Raw genomic sequence first — 17,402 nt, 5'->3', positions numbered from 1 at the left:
GCCGAAGTTCTTGAGGGAGGAAGTGTTATCGTAATCAACCAATGAATCTGTTTGTAGAAAAACACAATGGTATTTTTCAAACAATAACAACAAAGAAATTAAATTGCTCCCCTGGTCTTAAATTAAATATTTGCAGTCCGTAAATCTTTACTGCAAATAAAACAGGTTTTGCCAACGGCTTATTGTAAAATTTCTGAACGGTCTTTCCCTCCACCATCCTGCTGTAGCCAGGATGTGGTCTATAGGCATGTCCATTCTTTTAGCCGTCGACGTGGATGCTGCCCTGGTGGAATAAAATTTGTACATGTTAGTGTTTATCCCAGCAGTTTTTAGCACCTGCTTGAGCCACTCGCAATGGTTTGGCTCGTCACCCGACCATAAGGATTTTTATGACTGACGCACAAGGCTTTTCATCTCCCTCGAATATTTTGGTTGTGTCTATGTAGGATAGTAGGTGGGTCATGGCACATAACCGTGGTTCTGGTGGGTAAGCCTGGAATTCCACGACTGGATTAGGTGTTCCTGGTCTGTTCTGTTTGATCAGTCCCTGGATAATGACAGAGATCTGGTCTGGAGCTGTGATCATGTTGTCCAGTCACAATAGGTGTAGTGACTGGACCCTCTGTGCAGATACAAGTGCCATCAACATGAGTGTTTTGAGCATAGATTGTTCCAGGTTAAGGGGTCTGGCTGGTGGCCATCCCCTGAGGTATGTCAGGACCACACTGACATCCCATGTATGGGTGTACCTTGGTCTAGGGGGTTAGAGTTGTAAATACCCTTCATTAGTTTGACCACCAGCGGGTGGGACCCCATGGCCTGTTGTCCTGGAGCTGGTTTTAAATAGACAGGCATGGCACTTCTAGTCGTGTTGATGGCTCTGTAGCTGAGTCCTTCATCGTGGTGAAGGTTCGCCAGGAATTCCAGTACGTTGGTAACTGTAGCGGTTGAATAGGTGGTCCCTGTATCCAAGCAGTACTTCTCCCATTTCTTGATGCTGGACAAGTGCTGTTTTTTAGTGGATGTTCGAAGGGATGCTGACATGGTGTTGATGGTTTGTTCTGATAATCCAGTCCCAGAAGTGGTTTGTGCAGAATCTGCAACCCAGGAGTTTGATTTTCATGGCACGGGTGGCTTGTGCCCGACACTGGGTGTTAATAACTCTGGGTCACTGGGGATACCATCGGAGTTTCAACAACCATGTCATGGAGTATTGGGAACCATGGCTGTGTAGGCCAGTCGGGTATTATCAAAATACCTGAAGCAGAGTCCATTTGTATTGTGCGTAGTCCCCAACTGATGAGGCAGAAGGGAGAAAATGCATAGAAGAAGAATTTCCCCAATCCAGCGTGAACGCATCTACCGCTGCTGCCTCAGGGTCTGGTTCCCAAGCGACATACATAGGTACCTGGTGATTTAGCCTTGATGCAAATAAATCGATATCTGGCGTGCCATATTGCATGATAACTTTTGCAAATTATTTGGGGTTTAACATCCATTGTCATTAAATTTACGTGACCTGGTGTCTGCCACTGTATTTAGCTTACCTGGCAGGTAAGTTACTGATAGCCAAATATGTCTTTCGACACACCATTGCCAAATTGTGTTGACCAACTTGTTGCATGATACCGATTTTATACCGCCCATATGGTTAATGTAGGCCACCACCGTAGTATTATCTATTTGTAACCGTACATGCAAGTGATGGATATTTGTGCATATGCTTTTAAACCATAAAAGTCACCCAACATCTGTAGATAATTAATGCCCAGTGAAACAACGGTTCTGAACTTAAAGAAAGGTAACTTTGAGGGTATGAGACGTGAATTGGCCAAGATTGACTGGCAATTAGTTTTAAAAGGGTTGACGGTGGATATGCAATGGAAGGTATTTAAAGACTGCATGGATGAACTACAAAAATTGTTCATCCCAGTTTGGCAAAAGAATAAATCAGGGAAGGTAGTGCATCCGTGGATAACAAGGGAAATCAGGGATGGTATCAAAGCAAAAGATGATGCGTACAAATTAGCCAGAAAAAGCAGCATACCAGAGGACTGGGAGAAATTCAGAGACTAGCAGAGGAGGACAAAGGGCTTAATTAGGAAAGGGAAAATAGATTATGAAAGAAAACTGGCAGGGAACATAAAAACTGACTGCAAAAGTTTTTATAGATATGTGAAGAGAAAGAGATTAGTTAAAACAAATGTAGGTCCCTTGCAGTCAGAAACAGGTGAGTTGATCATGGGGAACAAGGATATGGCGGACCAATTGAATAACTACTTTGGTTCCGTCTTCACTAAGGAAGACATAAATAATCTGCCGGAAATAGCAGGGGACCGCGGGTCAAAGGAGATAGAGGAACTGAGTGAAATCCAGGTTAGTCGGGAAGTGGTGTTGGGTAAATTGAATGGATTAAAGGCCGATAAATCACCAGGGCCAGATAGGCTGCATCCCAGAGTACTTAAGGAAGTAGCTCCAGAAATAGTGGATGCATTAGTGATAATTTTTCAAAACTCTTTAGATTCTGGAGTAGTTCCTGAGGATTGGAGGGTAGCAAACGTAACCCCACTTTTTAAGAAGGGAGGGAGAGAGAAAACGGGGAATTACAGACCAGTTAGTCTAACATCGGTAGTGGGGAAACTGCTAGAGTCAGTTATTAAAGATGGGATAGCAGCACATTTGGAAAGTGGTGAAATCATTGGACAAAGTCAGCATGGATTTACGAAAGGTAAATCATGTCTGACGAATCTTATAGAATTTTTCGAGGATGTAACTAGTAGAGTGGAAAGAGGAGAACCAGTGGATGTGTTGTATCTGGACTTTCAGAAGGCTTTCGACAAGGTCCCACATAAGAGATTAGTATACAAACTTAAAGCACACGGTATTGGGGGTTCAGTATTGATGTGGATAGAGAACTGGCTGGCAAACAGGAAGCAAAGAGTAGGAGTAAACGGGTCCTTTTCACAATGGCAGGCAGTGACTAGTGGGGTACCGCAAGGCTCAGTGCTGGGACCCCAGCTATTTACAATTTATATTAATGATCTGGATGAGGGAATTGAAGGCAACATCTCCAAGTTTGCGGATGACACTAAGCTGGGGGGCAGTGTTAGCTGTGAGGAGGATGCTAGGAGACTGCAAGGTGACTTGGATAGGCTGGGTGAGTGGGCAAATGTTTGGCAGATGCAGTATAATGTGGATAAATGTGAGGTTATCCACTTTGGTGGCAAAAATAGGAAAGCAGACTATTATCTAAATGGTGGCCGATTAGGAAAAGGGGAGATGCAGCGAGACCTGGGTGTCATGGTACACCAGTCATTGAAAGTAGGCATGCAGGTGCAGCAGGCAGTGAAGAAAGCGAATGGTATGTTAGCTTTCATAGCAAAAGGATTTGAGTATAGGAGCAGGGAGGTTCTACTGCAGTTGTACAGGGTCTTGGTGAGACCACACCTGGAGTATTGCGTACAGTTTTGGTCTCCAAATCTGAGGAAGGACATTATAGCCATAGAGGGAGTGCAGAGAAGGTTCACCAGACTGATTCCTGGGATGTCAGGACTTTCATATGAAGAAAGATTGGATAGACTTGGCTTATACTCGCTAGAATTTAGGAGATTGAGAGGGGATCTTATAGAAACGTACAAAATTCTTATGGGGTTGGACAGGCTAGATGCAGGAAGATTGTTCCCGATGTTGGGGAAGTCCAGGACAAGGGGTCACAGCTTAAGGATAAGGGGGAAATCCTTTAGGACCGAGATGAGAAGAAACTTTTTCACACAGAGAGTGGTGAATCTCTGGAACTCTCTGCCACAGAGGGTAGTTGAGGCCAGTTCATTGGCTATATTTAAGAGGGAGTTAGATGTGGCCCTTGTGGCTAAAGGGATCAGGGGGTATGGAGAGAAGGCAGGTACGGGATACTGAGTTGGATGATCAGCCATGATCATATTGAATGGCAGTGCAGGCTTGAAGGGCCGAATGGCCTTCTCCTACACCTATTTTCTATGTATCTATGTATCTATGTAAGTGATAACGATGATTCTGGGTTAGTCCATCTACTACTTGTTAGTGATGATAATAGGTTGAAATTATGCCAAACATTTTTTGCCCACCACTGTAGTTATGATATTGCTTCAGTGGGTGACTTCATGACACAATCATAATGACCTGTATGTCGTTTTGGTGCCTGTACCTTTGCTCTTTGTAAGTTTTGACAGTGCAAAGGTCTGAATTGTGTAGCCGGAAATGCTGCTACCATATTCCCAATTACTCTGTTACTTGTCGAATAGTTGGGAGTACGTGGACCATTAAATTGTTGCATGATTGTGCCAATTCAACTGTTTTGTCTCTTGGCAAAGTTACAGTCACGTAGACTGAATTAATTGTGAAGCCCAAGTAGTCCATGATTGTGGATGGCTTCAACTTGGATTTATCTGGATGTAAGACAATCCCAGGGTTTCGAATAACCAGTGGATGTGGTGTATCTGGACTTCCAGAAGGCTTTCGACAAGGTCCCACATAAGAGATTAGTTTACAAACTTAAAGCACACGGCATTGAGGGTTCAGTATTGATGTGGATAGAGAACTGGCTGGCAAACAGGAAGCAAAGAGTAGGAGTAAACGGGTCCTTTTCACAATGGCAGGCCGTGACTAGTGGGGTACCGCAAGGCTCAGTGCTGGGACCCCAGCTATTTACAATATATATTAATGATCTGGATGAGGGAATTGAAGGCAATATCTCCAAGTTTGCGGATGACACTAAGCTGGGGGGCAGTGTTAGCTGTGAGGAGGATGCTAGGAGACTGCAAGGTGACTTGGATAGGCTGGGTGAGTGGGCAAATGTTTGGCAGATGCAGTATAATGTGGATAAATGTGAGGTTATCCATTTTGGTGGCAAAAACAGGAAAGCAGACTATTATCTAAATGGTGGCCGACTAGGAAAAGGGGAGATGCAGCGAGACCTGGGTGTCATGGTACACCAGTCATTGAAAGTGGGCATGCAGGTGCAGCAGGCAGTGAAGAAAGCGAATGGTATGTTAGCTTTCATAGCAAAAGGATTTGAGTATAGGAGCAGGGAGGTTCTACTGCAGTTGTACAGGGTCTTGGTGAGACCACACCTGGAGTATTGCGTACAGTTTTGGTCTCCAAATCTGAGGAAGGACATTATTGCCATAGAGGGAGTGCAGAGAAGGTTCACCAGACTGATTCCTGGGATGTCAGGACTGTCTTATGAAGAAAGACTGGATAGACTTGGTTTATACTCTCTAGAATTTAGGAGATTGAGAGGGGATCTTATAGAAACTTACAAAATTCTTAAGGGGTTGGACAGGCTAGATGCAGGAAGATTGCTCTCGATGTTGGGGAAGTCCAGGACAAGGGGTCACAGCTTAAGGATAAGGGGGAAATCCTTTAAAACCGAGATGAGAAGAACTTTTTTCACACAGAGAGTGGTGAATCTCTGGAACTCCCTGCCACAGAGGGTAGTCGAGGCCAGTTCATTGGCTATATTTAAGAGGGAGTTAGATGTGGCCCTGGTGGCTAAGGGGATCAGAGGGTATGGAGAGAAGGCAGGTACGGGATACTGAGTTGGATGATCAGCCATGATCATATTGAATGGCGGTGCAGGCTCGAAGGGCCGAATGGCCTACTCCTGCACCTAATTTCTATGTTTCTATGTTTCTAACTGTTTGGTAGCTGATACAGCTAACATAGTCAATTCCATGGTCTTGCCTATTTTCCCATTGGGTAATGCTTTAAATTGCCATAGCTGCCCCATCCAGGTAAATTTCAGGTATCTGCGATGATCCTTGTGAATGGTACTAAAATAGTAAACATCTTTAAGATCAATGCTTGCCATGAAGTATCCTTTGGAAATTAGTTGTTTGGCAGTAACAACCGTTTCCATTTTGAAATGTATGTACTTAACAACCATATTTAGTGAAGTTAAGTCAATGATGATGCGACATCCACCATCTTTTTGGGTTTATTCCAAGGGTTCATGTTTCCCATGATACCCTTTGTAATTAGTCTCACCAGTACAGCTTGACCCTCTCGTTTCTTTAACGGAGAGGGGAAAATACCCTCTGAGGTAAATGTTGAACTGATGGCAATTTTTCTAGTATGAATTGTATTTTGTATCCACTAAAGCCATTGAGTATATACTGATCACTTGTGATAGACTCCCGTGCTTCTTAAAAGAGGTGTAATCTCCCCCCTGTTAGTATTAAGCCCCTATTTTCTATACGTTGGTAGGAACCAGACTCACCTACCTCCATGGTTATGGGTATTCTTCTGTTTCCTGCTGGTCCAACGAGTCTTGCACGTTGTCTGACGTGGTGGTGGTGTTGGGGGGTGGCGCATTTTCCATGGGGCCTGCTCTGGGCCTTGGCCTGAAAGGCTTACGGGATTGGCATGCAGGCCCCGAGCTTTCACCAGTACCATGAGGTGGACCCTCCTGGTGGACGCGTTAGAGGTACTGCTGACTGGTTTACGTGTGGTGCTCATTCCAGACCCTGCCCTCTTGCGCCGATATTTTGGACACTTCGTCCAGTTTTTGTGAGGTCGGCGTTCTTTGAGGGCAGGTTTTGTAACTTCCTGAGAAGTTGCGGAGCACTGCGAACAGTAGGTCAGGTGTTTTGCCATACTACCGTGACCCTCTGGAAGAGCATGCAAAAATGATAGCCGACGTCAGGGATATCAAATTCATTTTTTGATATTTTGGCTTTTTTAAAGCTATGCTCAATGTACCCTCCAATAATGGTGGCCACTTTGAGTAAATGCAATTTAGGGGACACGTGATGAAATCCAACGCCTCATGACTACCTGTCTTGGAGATTTTTGAAAAGAACAGGTAGTAAGCTGGCCATCAGTTGAGACTGAAAAGCCATCTCGCTAGTGGTGGAGCCACATAGCGGCCACACCCAGCAGCTCTTCCTGATCCTGTACCTCAAGCATACTCCCGATGTTGTTCAGCCAATGACCCCTCTTCATGACCAGCCCAGCCACTGGTCACCCCAAAGCTAACCACACTAAGGAGGAAGCGATGAGCAGTGCCTAGGCACTGTGGAGGGTATGCCTGAACCCTCCAGCGAGACTGCCCCTCACGTAGCGTGTCTCGCAGGAGCTCCTGCTCCAGGAGCCGCTCCAGCAGCTCAGGCGGCTGTCTCTCTCCCATGCGGGTGGAGAGACGTCCCCTCCGACAAGTCGGAAGCCACCGGCCGGATGCCTCTTTGGATGGCTAAACATCCAGCCCGCAGCTCAGGCACTAGCGGGACTGGGCTCGGCGCGGTGATAGGGATAGCGGAGCGCCCGGTAATTGTTCCTACCGCCTGCTACTGCCCCCCCTGCAATGGAACGCTCCTCCGTTGGAGTCGAGCGGGGGACAGATTCTTCTAGAGCTTTTGTGCCTTGTAGAAGCGAGAGCGCCCCTCAAGCAGCGCGTCTCGCAGACACCTGCTCCGAGAGCCGCTCCAGCGGCTCAGGCGGCTCTCTCTCCCCTCGTGCGGGTGGAGAGACGTCCCGTCCCAAATCGGGAACACCTGCCGGATGCCTCTTTGGGTGGCTATGCATCCAGCCCGCTGCTCAGGTACTAGCAGGCTGGGCTCGGCACGGTGTCGGGGAATAGCGGAACACCGGGTAAACGCTCCTACCGCCTGTTGCTGCTCCCCTCCCCGACGGAAAAACGTTCCTCCTTGAACGGGGGACAGTTTTGTTCCAGAGCCTTTTTCTCTGCCTGTGAAACACAAGCAGAAAAAGGCTCCCCTGTAATAGAAACCCGACCTCAGGGTACTCACCTGACGGTCCGTTTCATTCTGTAGCGGGAGCGCCTTATTCCCGCTGCAGCCGCTGTTGCACTGCTGGCGTTATTGCCGCGCATGCGCGCTGAGCGGGTTCTTCACGTAGTCACTCACGTGACTCCGAAGTAAAATCAGATATTTTCAATGGTTAGGGTAATGAAAACATCAACTTGGAATCAATTCATCAGTTCTTGGTATTCCAAAATAGTATTGCTTGCAGGCAATAGTCAAGAATTTAGCAATCTCACATTCAATAGATCTGATCAAGCCTTTGCAGTCTAGCTGCATCTATTCATGAACAACGGAGAACAATTACCCAGCTAATTGGAGGAGGAAGGTAGAAGTTAAGAGCCTGTCCCACTTACGTGTCCTTGGCACGCAAATTACGCGACCTCGTGGTCGCGTTGTGGCGCACGGGCATCGTATGGCCGCACGGGTCCGGTCCCACTTAGAAGCACGGAGGGGTATGTAGTTGTGCGCGACATCGCGCGGGGCTCCAAAATTTTTGTCGCGGAACTGACGGCCAAAGTGGGACAGGCCCAAGACCCTGGCGTGAAGCAACGTCTCACCTCCAACAGCAGCAGAAGCAGGCAAACGATCGCCGAACTCGGCCTGGGGCTCACAGCCGTTGTGGTCCGGATCCGCCCCCACTTCTACTCCCAGAGCGGGGCCACGAAAATTGATGATGCAGAAGTAACTCAGCGGGACCGACTGAAGAAAAATCTCGACACGAAACGTCACCCATTGCTTCTCTCCAGAGATGCTGCCGGTGCCGCTGAGTTACTCCAGTTTTGTGTCCATCTTCAAATGACGTCACAAGCTCCAGACGGCTGTGTGTACGCATGGAATCGCGCCCGACCTTTGCGGGACCATCGCAGCTCAACGCGACCACGACGTCGCGTTAATTGCATGCCAAGGACACGTAAGTGGGACAGGGGCTTTAATCTCCAACCTCAGTGATGGCAGGCTCCAAGATGCGAATGCTAAAGAAGGCACTGCAGCATTCACAGCCGTGTTCAGCCAGCTGAATAACCCACTTGGTTCCGCCAGATATTCTTACTGTCACAGAGGCCAGTCCACAGCTAATTTGATTTGCTCCGTCTGATATCAAGAAATGGCTGAGGAGACTGGACACAGCAAAAGCTATGGGGCCAGACAAGCCCAAGCTGTGCTCCTGAAGATCTGTGCTCCTAAATGCACTCCACATGGAGTCAAGCTCTTCCAAAACAATTACAATACTGGCACACGCCCAACAACGTGGGAAGTTGCCCGGGTGTTTACAAATTTGTTTACAAAAAGCAGGACAAATCTCATCCAGCTGATTTCTACCCAGTCCATCCTTAATTGTCAGCTAAGTGGTAGAACTTATCGTTGATAAAGTAATCAAACAACACTACTCATCGATAAGCTGTCCAATTATCAAGACCACTTGGATCCAGAAAAGCTCCCAGATCCTTGCGGTCTACAGGGGAGTGGCTGCCGAGCCGTCCAAACGCAAGACACAGCTGAACGCAAGACCCAGCCGAACGCAAGACCCAGCCGAACGCAAGACCTGGCCGAACGCAAGACCTGGCCGAACGCAAGCCCCAGCCGAACGCAAGACCCAGCCGAACGCAAGACCTGGCCGAACGCAAGCCCCAGCAGACCGTGGTCTACAGGAGGAAGCTATTGAGCTGCCCCTGCTTGGAGAACCCAGTAGACCGTGGCCTGGGAAGGGGCAGACCGTGGAGCCACCGGGAGGATGGAGTTGGCAACGACAGATGCAACAGGCTAGTAGCAAGGCGAGTAGGAGAGGATAGGGAACCAGGGCATGGCCGACTGTTCTCTCGAGGTCAGCTGACGGAGACACCCACGGGGAAGAAAGGTGGACGGGCGAGGAGTGGGACGTTGGTTCACAGGTCGACCCGCATGTTCAAGGCCCACAACAAGCCTGGAATGGCCACTACTCATAACACATAGCGAGGATGGGCTGGGCTTAGAAAATGGCAGTAAAATATCTCACCTCAGTAGATTATTTCTGTAATATTTGCTAGTCGAGGATGTGCAAAGGTATGGCAATATTCTAATGGAGTGTTTGTAAGAAGATAATTTCACTGCGCAATTGTAGTTCGTGCATGTGACAATATAAAAGCACCATTGAAACGTGGACCAAGAACCAGAGGTAAAAGGAGGAGAGTGACTGTCCCTTGACAATATGGTGGTATTTTTGGCAAAGACATTTGGTGCTGAAGGGCATGTTCTTCTGTGTTTTATGTTCAATTTGACCAACTACAGTGTCAAGGAGATTCAGTAAAACCGAGGTCAATGGGTGTGAGGAGAAAAACACTTTAGTACTAGGGATGGTATTTCATGCAATAGAAGATGGTTGCAATGTTGGTGATCAATCCTTGCATCCCCAGAACTTCTGCAGGACCTCCTCAAGGCAAGGTCCAAAGCCCAACCTTCATCAGTGCTTCATCAATACCTTCCTTCCTTCATAAGGTCAGGAGTGGAGATGCTGTTGATGATTCCACAATGTGCAATTTCTTTCTCAACCCCTCAAAAAAGAGCCTCCGATACTTGAATTCAGCAAAGCAAAGCCAGCATTCGGGCATGGTGGTAATATTTACACAACAAACACAAAAAGGCTGGCAGTATCATCAAAGACCCACACCATCCTGGCCACACACTCATCTCCCTGCTACCTTCAGGTAGAAGGTACAGGAGCCTGAAGACTGGAACAACCAGGTTCAGGAATAGCTCCTTCCCCACAGTCATCAGGCTGTTAAACATGGCTCGGACAAAACTCCGAACATTAATAACCCATTATCTGTTATTTGCACTTTATCAGTTTATTTATTCATGTGTGTATCTATTTATATAATGGTATATGGACACACTGATCTGTTTTGTAGTAAATGCCTACTGTGTTCTGTGTGCTGAAGCAAAGCAAGAATTTCACTGTCCTATCAGGGACACATGACAATAAACTCACTTGAACTTGAATCTGAAGAAGGGTCTCGACCCAAACCTCACCTGTCCATGTTCTCCAAAGATGCTGCCTGACCTGCTGAGTTACTCCTGCACTTTGTGTCCTTTCATGACTTTGCAATCTGCGAGTTCTCCATCAACAACATCTCGGGGGGTGTCACCATTGACCAGAATCTTAACTGGATTTGCTGCATATTGCCGCATAAAGTCTCGACCCGAAACGTCACCCATTCCTTCCCTGCCTGCGCCGCTGAGTTATTCCAGCATTTTGAGTCTGTCTTCGGTTTAAACCAGCATCTGCAGTTCCTTCCCACACTTTTGCCTACAACAGTTCGGGGACTGTGTATCCCACAGCTCACTGCCTGTCTCCTCCTCCACCACCTTGCCAAGGGCAAATGGGAAATCGCAATAAATGTTGTCCTTGATACCAGTGCCAAGATCCCAAAGCATAAATAAATTAAAGAAAAGACGACCAAATATCTCTGGGCTATTCACATTATAGTGTTGACAACACCGACAACCTTGGTCATAACTGAACCAACTCTCCAGTTAGCCAGAGTATGCTCCTGAATTGTGCTTAAATGAAGATGGCCAATCACCAAGGGTTGCATGAGTCAACATTTCAGAAGGAGAAATGTTTGCGATGAAAAATATATTGAGTTATAACTACAACAAATACTTGAACTGAGTAGTTCCTTTCCGCTTCTGTTTTGTTTCTATTTTTCATTGAAAATAGGCAAAAATATTTTGACCTATCGGTTTGATTTGAAGACTGAAGTCCTCTTCTGAGTCTTTCGAATAACTAATATCATTAACAAAATATATTAGATTGAACTGGCCTGGGGCAATTTAATATAATTACCATGTACTTGAATTGAAAAGTTAAAATGGGAATTTTAAATTGCCTAGGCTATTATCATAGACTTCTGTTATTAATCTGTAGGAAACCGCATAAAGAGATATTTTTAATATGATTTGAATGTGGGAAGATGGCTAATTAATACTATTTTATTTGTTTTTACATTTGGATCATTCGCAACACCATTAATATTTCATACTTCGTAATGGAATGAAATCAGATTAAACGGCTATGATGTTGTGCGGTCACTACACTTTCTGCTCATGGTCTGCCATAGCTTATAATGTACACAAGATATACAGGTGTTCCAAATCTTTGTTCAAAGAAGTTAATGTAAAAGGAGGAGAGAGAAGAGAAAGGTTCAGATAGGGCATTGCAAGACAGTTATAGGCACGGCTGACATTCCTCATGAGAGGAATAGATCGGGTAGATGCACAGAGTCCCTTGCCCAGAGTAGGGGAATCGAGGACCAGAGGACATAGGTTCAAGGTGAAGGGGAAAAGAATCTGAGGGGTAACATTTTCACACAAAGGGTGGTGGGTTGTATGGAACAAGCTGCCAGAGGAGGTAGTTGAGGCTGGGACTATCCCAACGTTTAAGAAACAGTTAGACAGGTACATAGATAGAACAGGTTTGGAGGGATATGGACCAAACATGAGAAGGTGGAACTAGTGTAGCTGGGACATGTTGGCCGGTGTGGGCAAGTTGGGCTGACGGGCTTGTTTAAGGATAGAGGGGAAATCTTTTACGACTGAGATGAGAAAAACATTTTTTACACAGAGAGTGGTGAATCTCTGGAAATCTCTGCCACAGAATGTAGTTGAGGCCAGTTCAATGGCTATATTTAAGAGGGAGTTAGATGTGGCCCTTGTGGTTAAAGGGATCAGGGGGTATGGAGAGAAGGCAGGTACAGGATACTGAGTTGGATGATCAGCCATGATTATATTGAATGGCGGTGCAGGCTCGAAGGGCCGAATGGCCTACTCCTGCACCTATTTTCTATGTTTCTATGTTTCCACACTGTATCACCCTATGACACTATGATAGTTTTACTGTAACAATATAAATGATACACCTGTCCATGTTCTCCAGAGATGCTGCCTGGCCCACTGAGTTACTACAGCACTTTGTGACTTCTGTTGTTTCATAAACTAAGAATTAACTTACTGGGATAACGCCTTTGCCAAATTGAGTTCCTTCCTTTCTACATGCATAAAGTATAGGTTCAGGGTATAGGCTTTGGGGAGATAGGTTTTAGAAATAAACTAGCCTCTAATATTAATTGTGTCTAATCCTTTAATATTAAATCATTAATTCCATGAGTCAACCAAAATTATAACCTGAAGTTCACAGCATATTCACATACTGTCAATTAGTTTAGAGATACAGCGTGGAAACAGGCCCTTCGGCCCATCGAGTCTGCATCGACCAGCGATCCCCGCACACTAACATTATCCTACACACACTAGGGACAATTTACACTTACACTAAGCCAATTCACCCACAAAGCTGTATGTCTTCGGAGTGTGGGAGGAAACCGAAGGAGAAAACCCACGTAGCTCACGGGGAGGACGTACCGACAAGCACCGGAAGTCAGGATCGAACCCGCATCTCTGGTGCTGTAAGGCTGCAATTTACTGCTTCGCCACCGTGACACCCATTAAACTGGGGTAAAACTTGCTATGATACTTGATCAATTAAAGTGTTAGCAAAGGTTAGGAACAGGAGAGTATGCTCAGTGCTTGCTATTTAAACTGTACCAGAGAGTCCAAGGACATGTGGATAGATTTAGCGTTAGGCTTATGAATGTCATGTGTACTGAGGTATAATGAAAAACTTTGTATTGCATGTTATCCAAACAGATCAGATATACTATCCATAAATGTACCCTGGCGTCAGACCGTACCCCAGCGTATGGAAGAACCGTTGAGAAGCCAGATTACAGAGGCAAAGCAATCTGGTGTACCAGCTTTCAAGCTTCTCTATCTTATGCTGGATGGGGGCAGGGAGAAGAAGGGATGGCTGGGGTGGGACAAGACTTTGATTACTCTGCAATTTCTTACAGTCTTGGGCATAACTGTTCCCAAACCAAACTGTGCTGCTTTCTCTGGTGCATCTGTAGAGATTTGTAAGAGTCATTGGAGACATACTGAAATTTCCCAGTCTCCTCAGGTAGTACAAGAGTGGTGTGTCTTTTTGGCTGTCACTTTACTATGCTTGGTCCATGACAGTTCATTGGTAATATTAACACCAAGGAACTTGTAGCTCTCAACCATTTTCACTTCGGCAACATTAGTGTTGATAGGGCATGCGTCCTGAAGTTGATCACTAGCTCATTTGTCTAGCTGACATTGAGGGAAAGGTTGTTGTACTGACAATGTTACTAAGTTTTCTATCCCCTTCCTCTAAGACCATTGGGTGCAAGAATGCTGATTGCTTTGCTACGTTGAGAATTGAGAGGCGAGGATAAAGGCACAGTTAGAAATATAGAAACAGAAAATAGGTGCAGGAGGAGGCCATTCAGCCCTTCGAGCCAGCACCGCCATTCATTGTGATCATGGCTGATCGTCCCCTATCAATAACCCGTGCCTGCCTTCTCCCCATATCCCTTGGATCCACTAGCCCCTAGAGCTCTATCTAACTCTGTCTTAAATCCATCCAGTGACTTGGCCTCCACTGCCCTCTGTGGCAGGGAATTCCATAAATTCACAACTCTCTGGGTGAAAAAGTTTTTTCTCACCTCAGTCTTAAATGACCTCCCCTTTATTCTAAGACTGTGGCCCCTGGTTCTGGACTCGCCCAACATTGGGAACATTTTTCCTGCATCTAGCAACAGTTGAGTTGAAGATGAGGTCTAGCAGAAAGATTAAGACTTCCGGTCCTATTGTGCAATGTGTTGAGACCAATGTAGAAAGCTGGTGGGGAGGGAAAGTAGTCACAGTCTACAAGTAATAATCATGCATGGTCCCATCACCATCTGCCAACTGGCAAATATTGTCTTTGTCTCATGAGTAAAATAAATCTGAATGTTCTGGTGATCTGAGGGACTCTCTTGTCAAGGATTTCCCCTTGCATGCTCACACAAATCAAATAGAAAACCTGTCCTGTCTGTACCACCAATACACTCATCTCCCTGCTACCTTCAGGTAGAAGGTACAGGAGCCTGAAGACTGCAACAACCAGGTTCAGGAATAGCTACTTCCCCACAGCCATCAGGCTGTTAAACTTGGCTCGGACAAAACTCTGAACATTAATAACCCATTATCTGTTATTTGCACTTTATCAGTTTATTTATTCATGTGTGTATTTACGTATATAATTGTATATGGACACACTGATCTGTTTTGTAGTCAATGCCTACTATGTTCTGTTGTGCTGAAGCAAAGCAAGAATGTCATTGTCCTATCAGGGACACATGACAATAAACTCTCTTGAATCTTGATTCTTGATTCTTGATTCTTGAGATCCAAATTGGATGCAAAATTCTTCCTTTCTGACATTTGGGCATAGATAGGACATCAAGGCGCGTCCAAGTCAAAGCTCAAAGTTTCCAAGATGGCGCCCAACCCGAGTGACTATTTGCACGCTAACCACAGAAGCAGATCTACAGTCACATATTACACTCTTAAATCTCTACTCCTACAGCAACATTTCTTCACTCAAACGGCTCGATTGTAATCATGTATTGTCTTTCTGCTGACTGGTTAGCACGCAACAAAAGCTTTTCACTGTACCTCGGTACACTTGACAATAAACTAAACTGAAACTGAAACTGAAACCGGGAGGTGATATTTGACCTGTCACTGAAGTATTTTACAACTAATTGAACACTTTTGACATCTCTATTATTTTATGGGAAACGAAGTAGCCAATGTTCGCACAGTAACCTCGTGTAAACATCAATGAACTGAACTGATGATCAATCTTTTTATGTGATTTGGCTGAAGAGCAAGTATTGTCAAGGTCAGAGTCGGCTCCTGAAAGAGCTCAACCAAGTCAGTCACAGACAGCCTTCAGCAATGTACACTTGATCTGATGTCCATCACAGTGTGAATACATCTTCGGAAAAAAGTAATTCCCCCCCACCAAAAAAAAACAGATAAGAATTATGTAGCCGCGATGAACTGAATTGGAATCTAAACTAGAAAGGTAATTGTATGTTCTTTCAATTGTATTCTTTGTGAACACTGACTGTGATTATATAGAATTACATTGTTGAGAATTTACAGCACCAAAACAGTCTGTTCACCACAGCAGTTGGTGGTTTGGTCTTTATTCTACAAAGACCTTCCACCAATTGTATTTCACATATTACTATATCCCTGTATATATTCATTTGTAGCCATTTTCCTCATTTGATGATTTGTTTCATATTCTTGCAGTGTTTGGAGATTTAGTTTTCTTCTGCGTTGTCTATCAGTGCCTATCTTATATTTACAACCCCTAAAGGGGGTGTCCCACTTGGGCGACCTAATCTGCAAGTTTAGAAGAGGGTCTTCTGCCTTCAAACTCACAGCAGGGTCGACACATGGTCCTATGAGGTCCTATGAGGTCACTGGAACTCTCCTTCATGCTCGAGGGAAGTTCCCGAATACTCGTGGCCTCAGCTAGGTCACGGAATGTTTTTCAGCATGTTGAAACATTTTCTGCGAGTAAAATTTGGTCGGCATGGTTCGTTTGAACTTGTACTGCAGTGGAGTGGGGTCACTATGTAGTTACAGGCAGTCGAGGGCAGCCGTAGGCAATCTCCTTCGCTGACTGGGCATTTTGATTGGCTCATTGGAGATTTCTGGACCAAGGAAAACCGACCGGTTGGTAAAATGCCCACTAAACTTTATTATACTTCTTAAAGTGTCTCCACTCCTTCTCCCCACTTCTCCCCCTCTTCTCCCCTCCTCCTCCCCTTCTCCCCCCTTCTCTCCCCTTCTCCCCCCTTCTCTCCCCTTCTCTCCCCTTCTCTCTCCTTCTCTCCCCTTCTCTCCCATTCTCTCTCTCCTTCTCTCTCCCCTTCTCTCTCTCCCCTTCTCTCTCCCCTTCTCTCTCTCCCCTTCTCCCCCCCTTCTCCCCCCTTCTCTCTCCCCTTCTCCTCCCCTTCTCCTCCCCTTCTCTCCCCTTCTCTCCCCTTCTCCCCCCTTCTCACCCCCTCTTCTCCCCTTCTCACCCCCTTCTCCTCCCCTTCTCTCCCCTTCTCCCCCTTCTCCTCCCCTTCTCCTCCCCTTCTCTCCCCTTCTCCCCCCTTCTCACCCCCTCTTCCCCCCCCTTCTCCCCCCTCCTCCCCCCTTCTCCCCCCTTCTCCCCCCTTCTCCCCCTTCTCTCCCCTTCTCTCCCCCTTCTCTCCCCTTCTCTCCCCTTCTCCCCCCTTCTCCCCCCTTCTCCCCCCTTCTCTCCCCTTCTCCCCCCTTCTCTCCCCTTCTCTCCCCTTCTCTCCCCTTCTCCCCTCCTCCTCCCCTTCTCCCCCCTTCTCCCCCCTTCTCTCCCCTTCTCCCCCCTTCTCCCCCCTTCTCCCCCCTTCTCATCCCTTCTCCCCCCTTCTCTCCCCTTCTCCCCCTTTCTCCCCCCTTCTCCCCCTTTCTCCCCCTTCTCTCCCCCTTCTCTCCCCTTCTCTCCCCTCCTCCCCTTCTCTCCCCTTCTCGCCCCCTTCTCCCCCTTCTCCTCCCCTTCTCCCTCCTCCTCCCCTTCTCCCCCCTTCTCCCCCTCTCCCCCTTCTCCCCCCTTCTCCCCCCTTCTCCCCCTTTCTCCCCCTTCTCTCCCCCTTCTCTCCCCTTCTCCCCCTTCTCCCCCCTTCT

The 17,402-nt window shown here is 46.5% G+C and overlaps 1 protein-coding gene and 1 long non-coding RNA gene across 9 annotated transcripts in view; one reads left to right on the top strand and one right to left on the bottom strand.

Moving 5' to 3' along the window:
* ctnnd2 (catenin delta 2) overlaps positions 1-17,402 on the top strand; it is a 1,121,748-nt gene that overhangs the window by 699,400 nt on the left and 404,946 nt on the right. The window lies entirely within an intron of this gene.
* LOC116970492 lies at positions 2,083-16,228 on the bottom strand. The gene is made up of 3 exons (XR_004411161.1): positions 16,058-16,228; positions 2,565-2,568; positions 2,083-2,093 (listed from the first exon to the last, which is right to left on the bottom strand). It is a non-coding gene; the product is annotated as an uncharacterized LOC116970492 (long non-coding RNA).

Source organism: Amblyraja radiata, chromosome 2, assembly GCF_010909765.2.
Source record: "Amblyraja radiata isolate CabotCenter1 chromosome 2, sAmbRad1.1.pri, whole genome shotgun sequence".
Classification (NCBI taxonomy): domain Eukaryota; kingdom Metazoa; phylum Chordata; class Chondrichthyes; order Rajiformes; family Rajidae; genus Amblyraja; species Amblyraja radiata.
The sequence above is the reverse complement of the archived record's forward strand: the minus strand, read 5'-3'. Positions and strand labels throughout refer to the sequence as shown.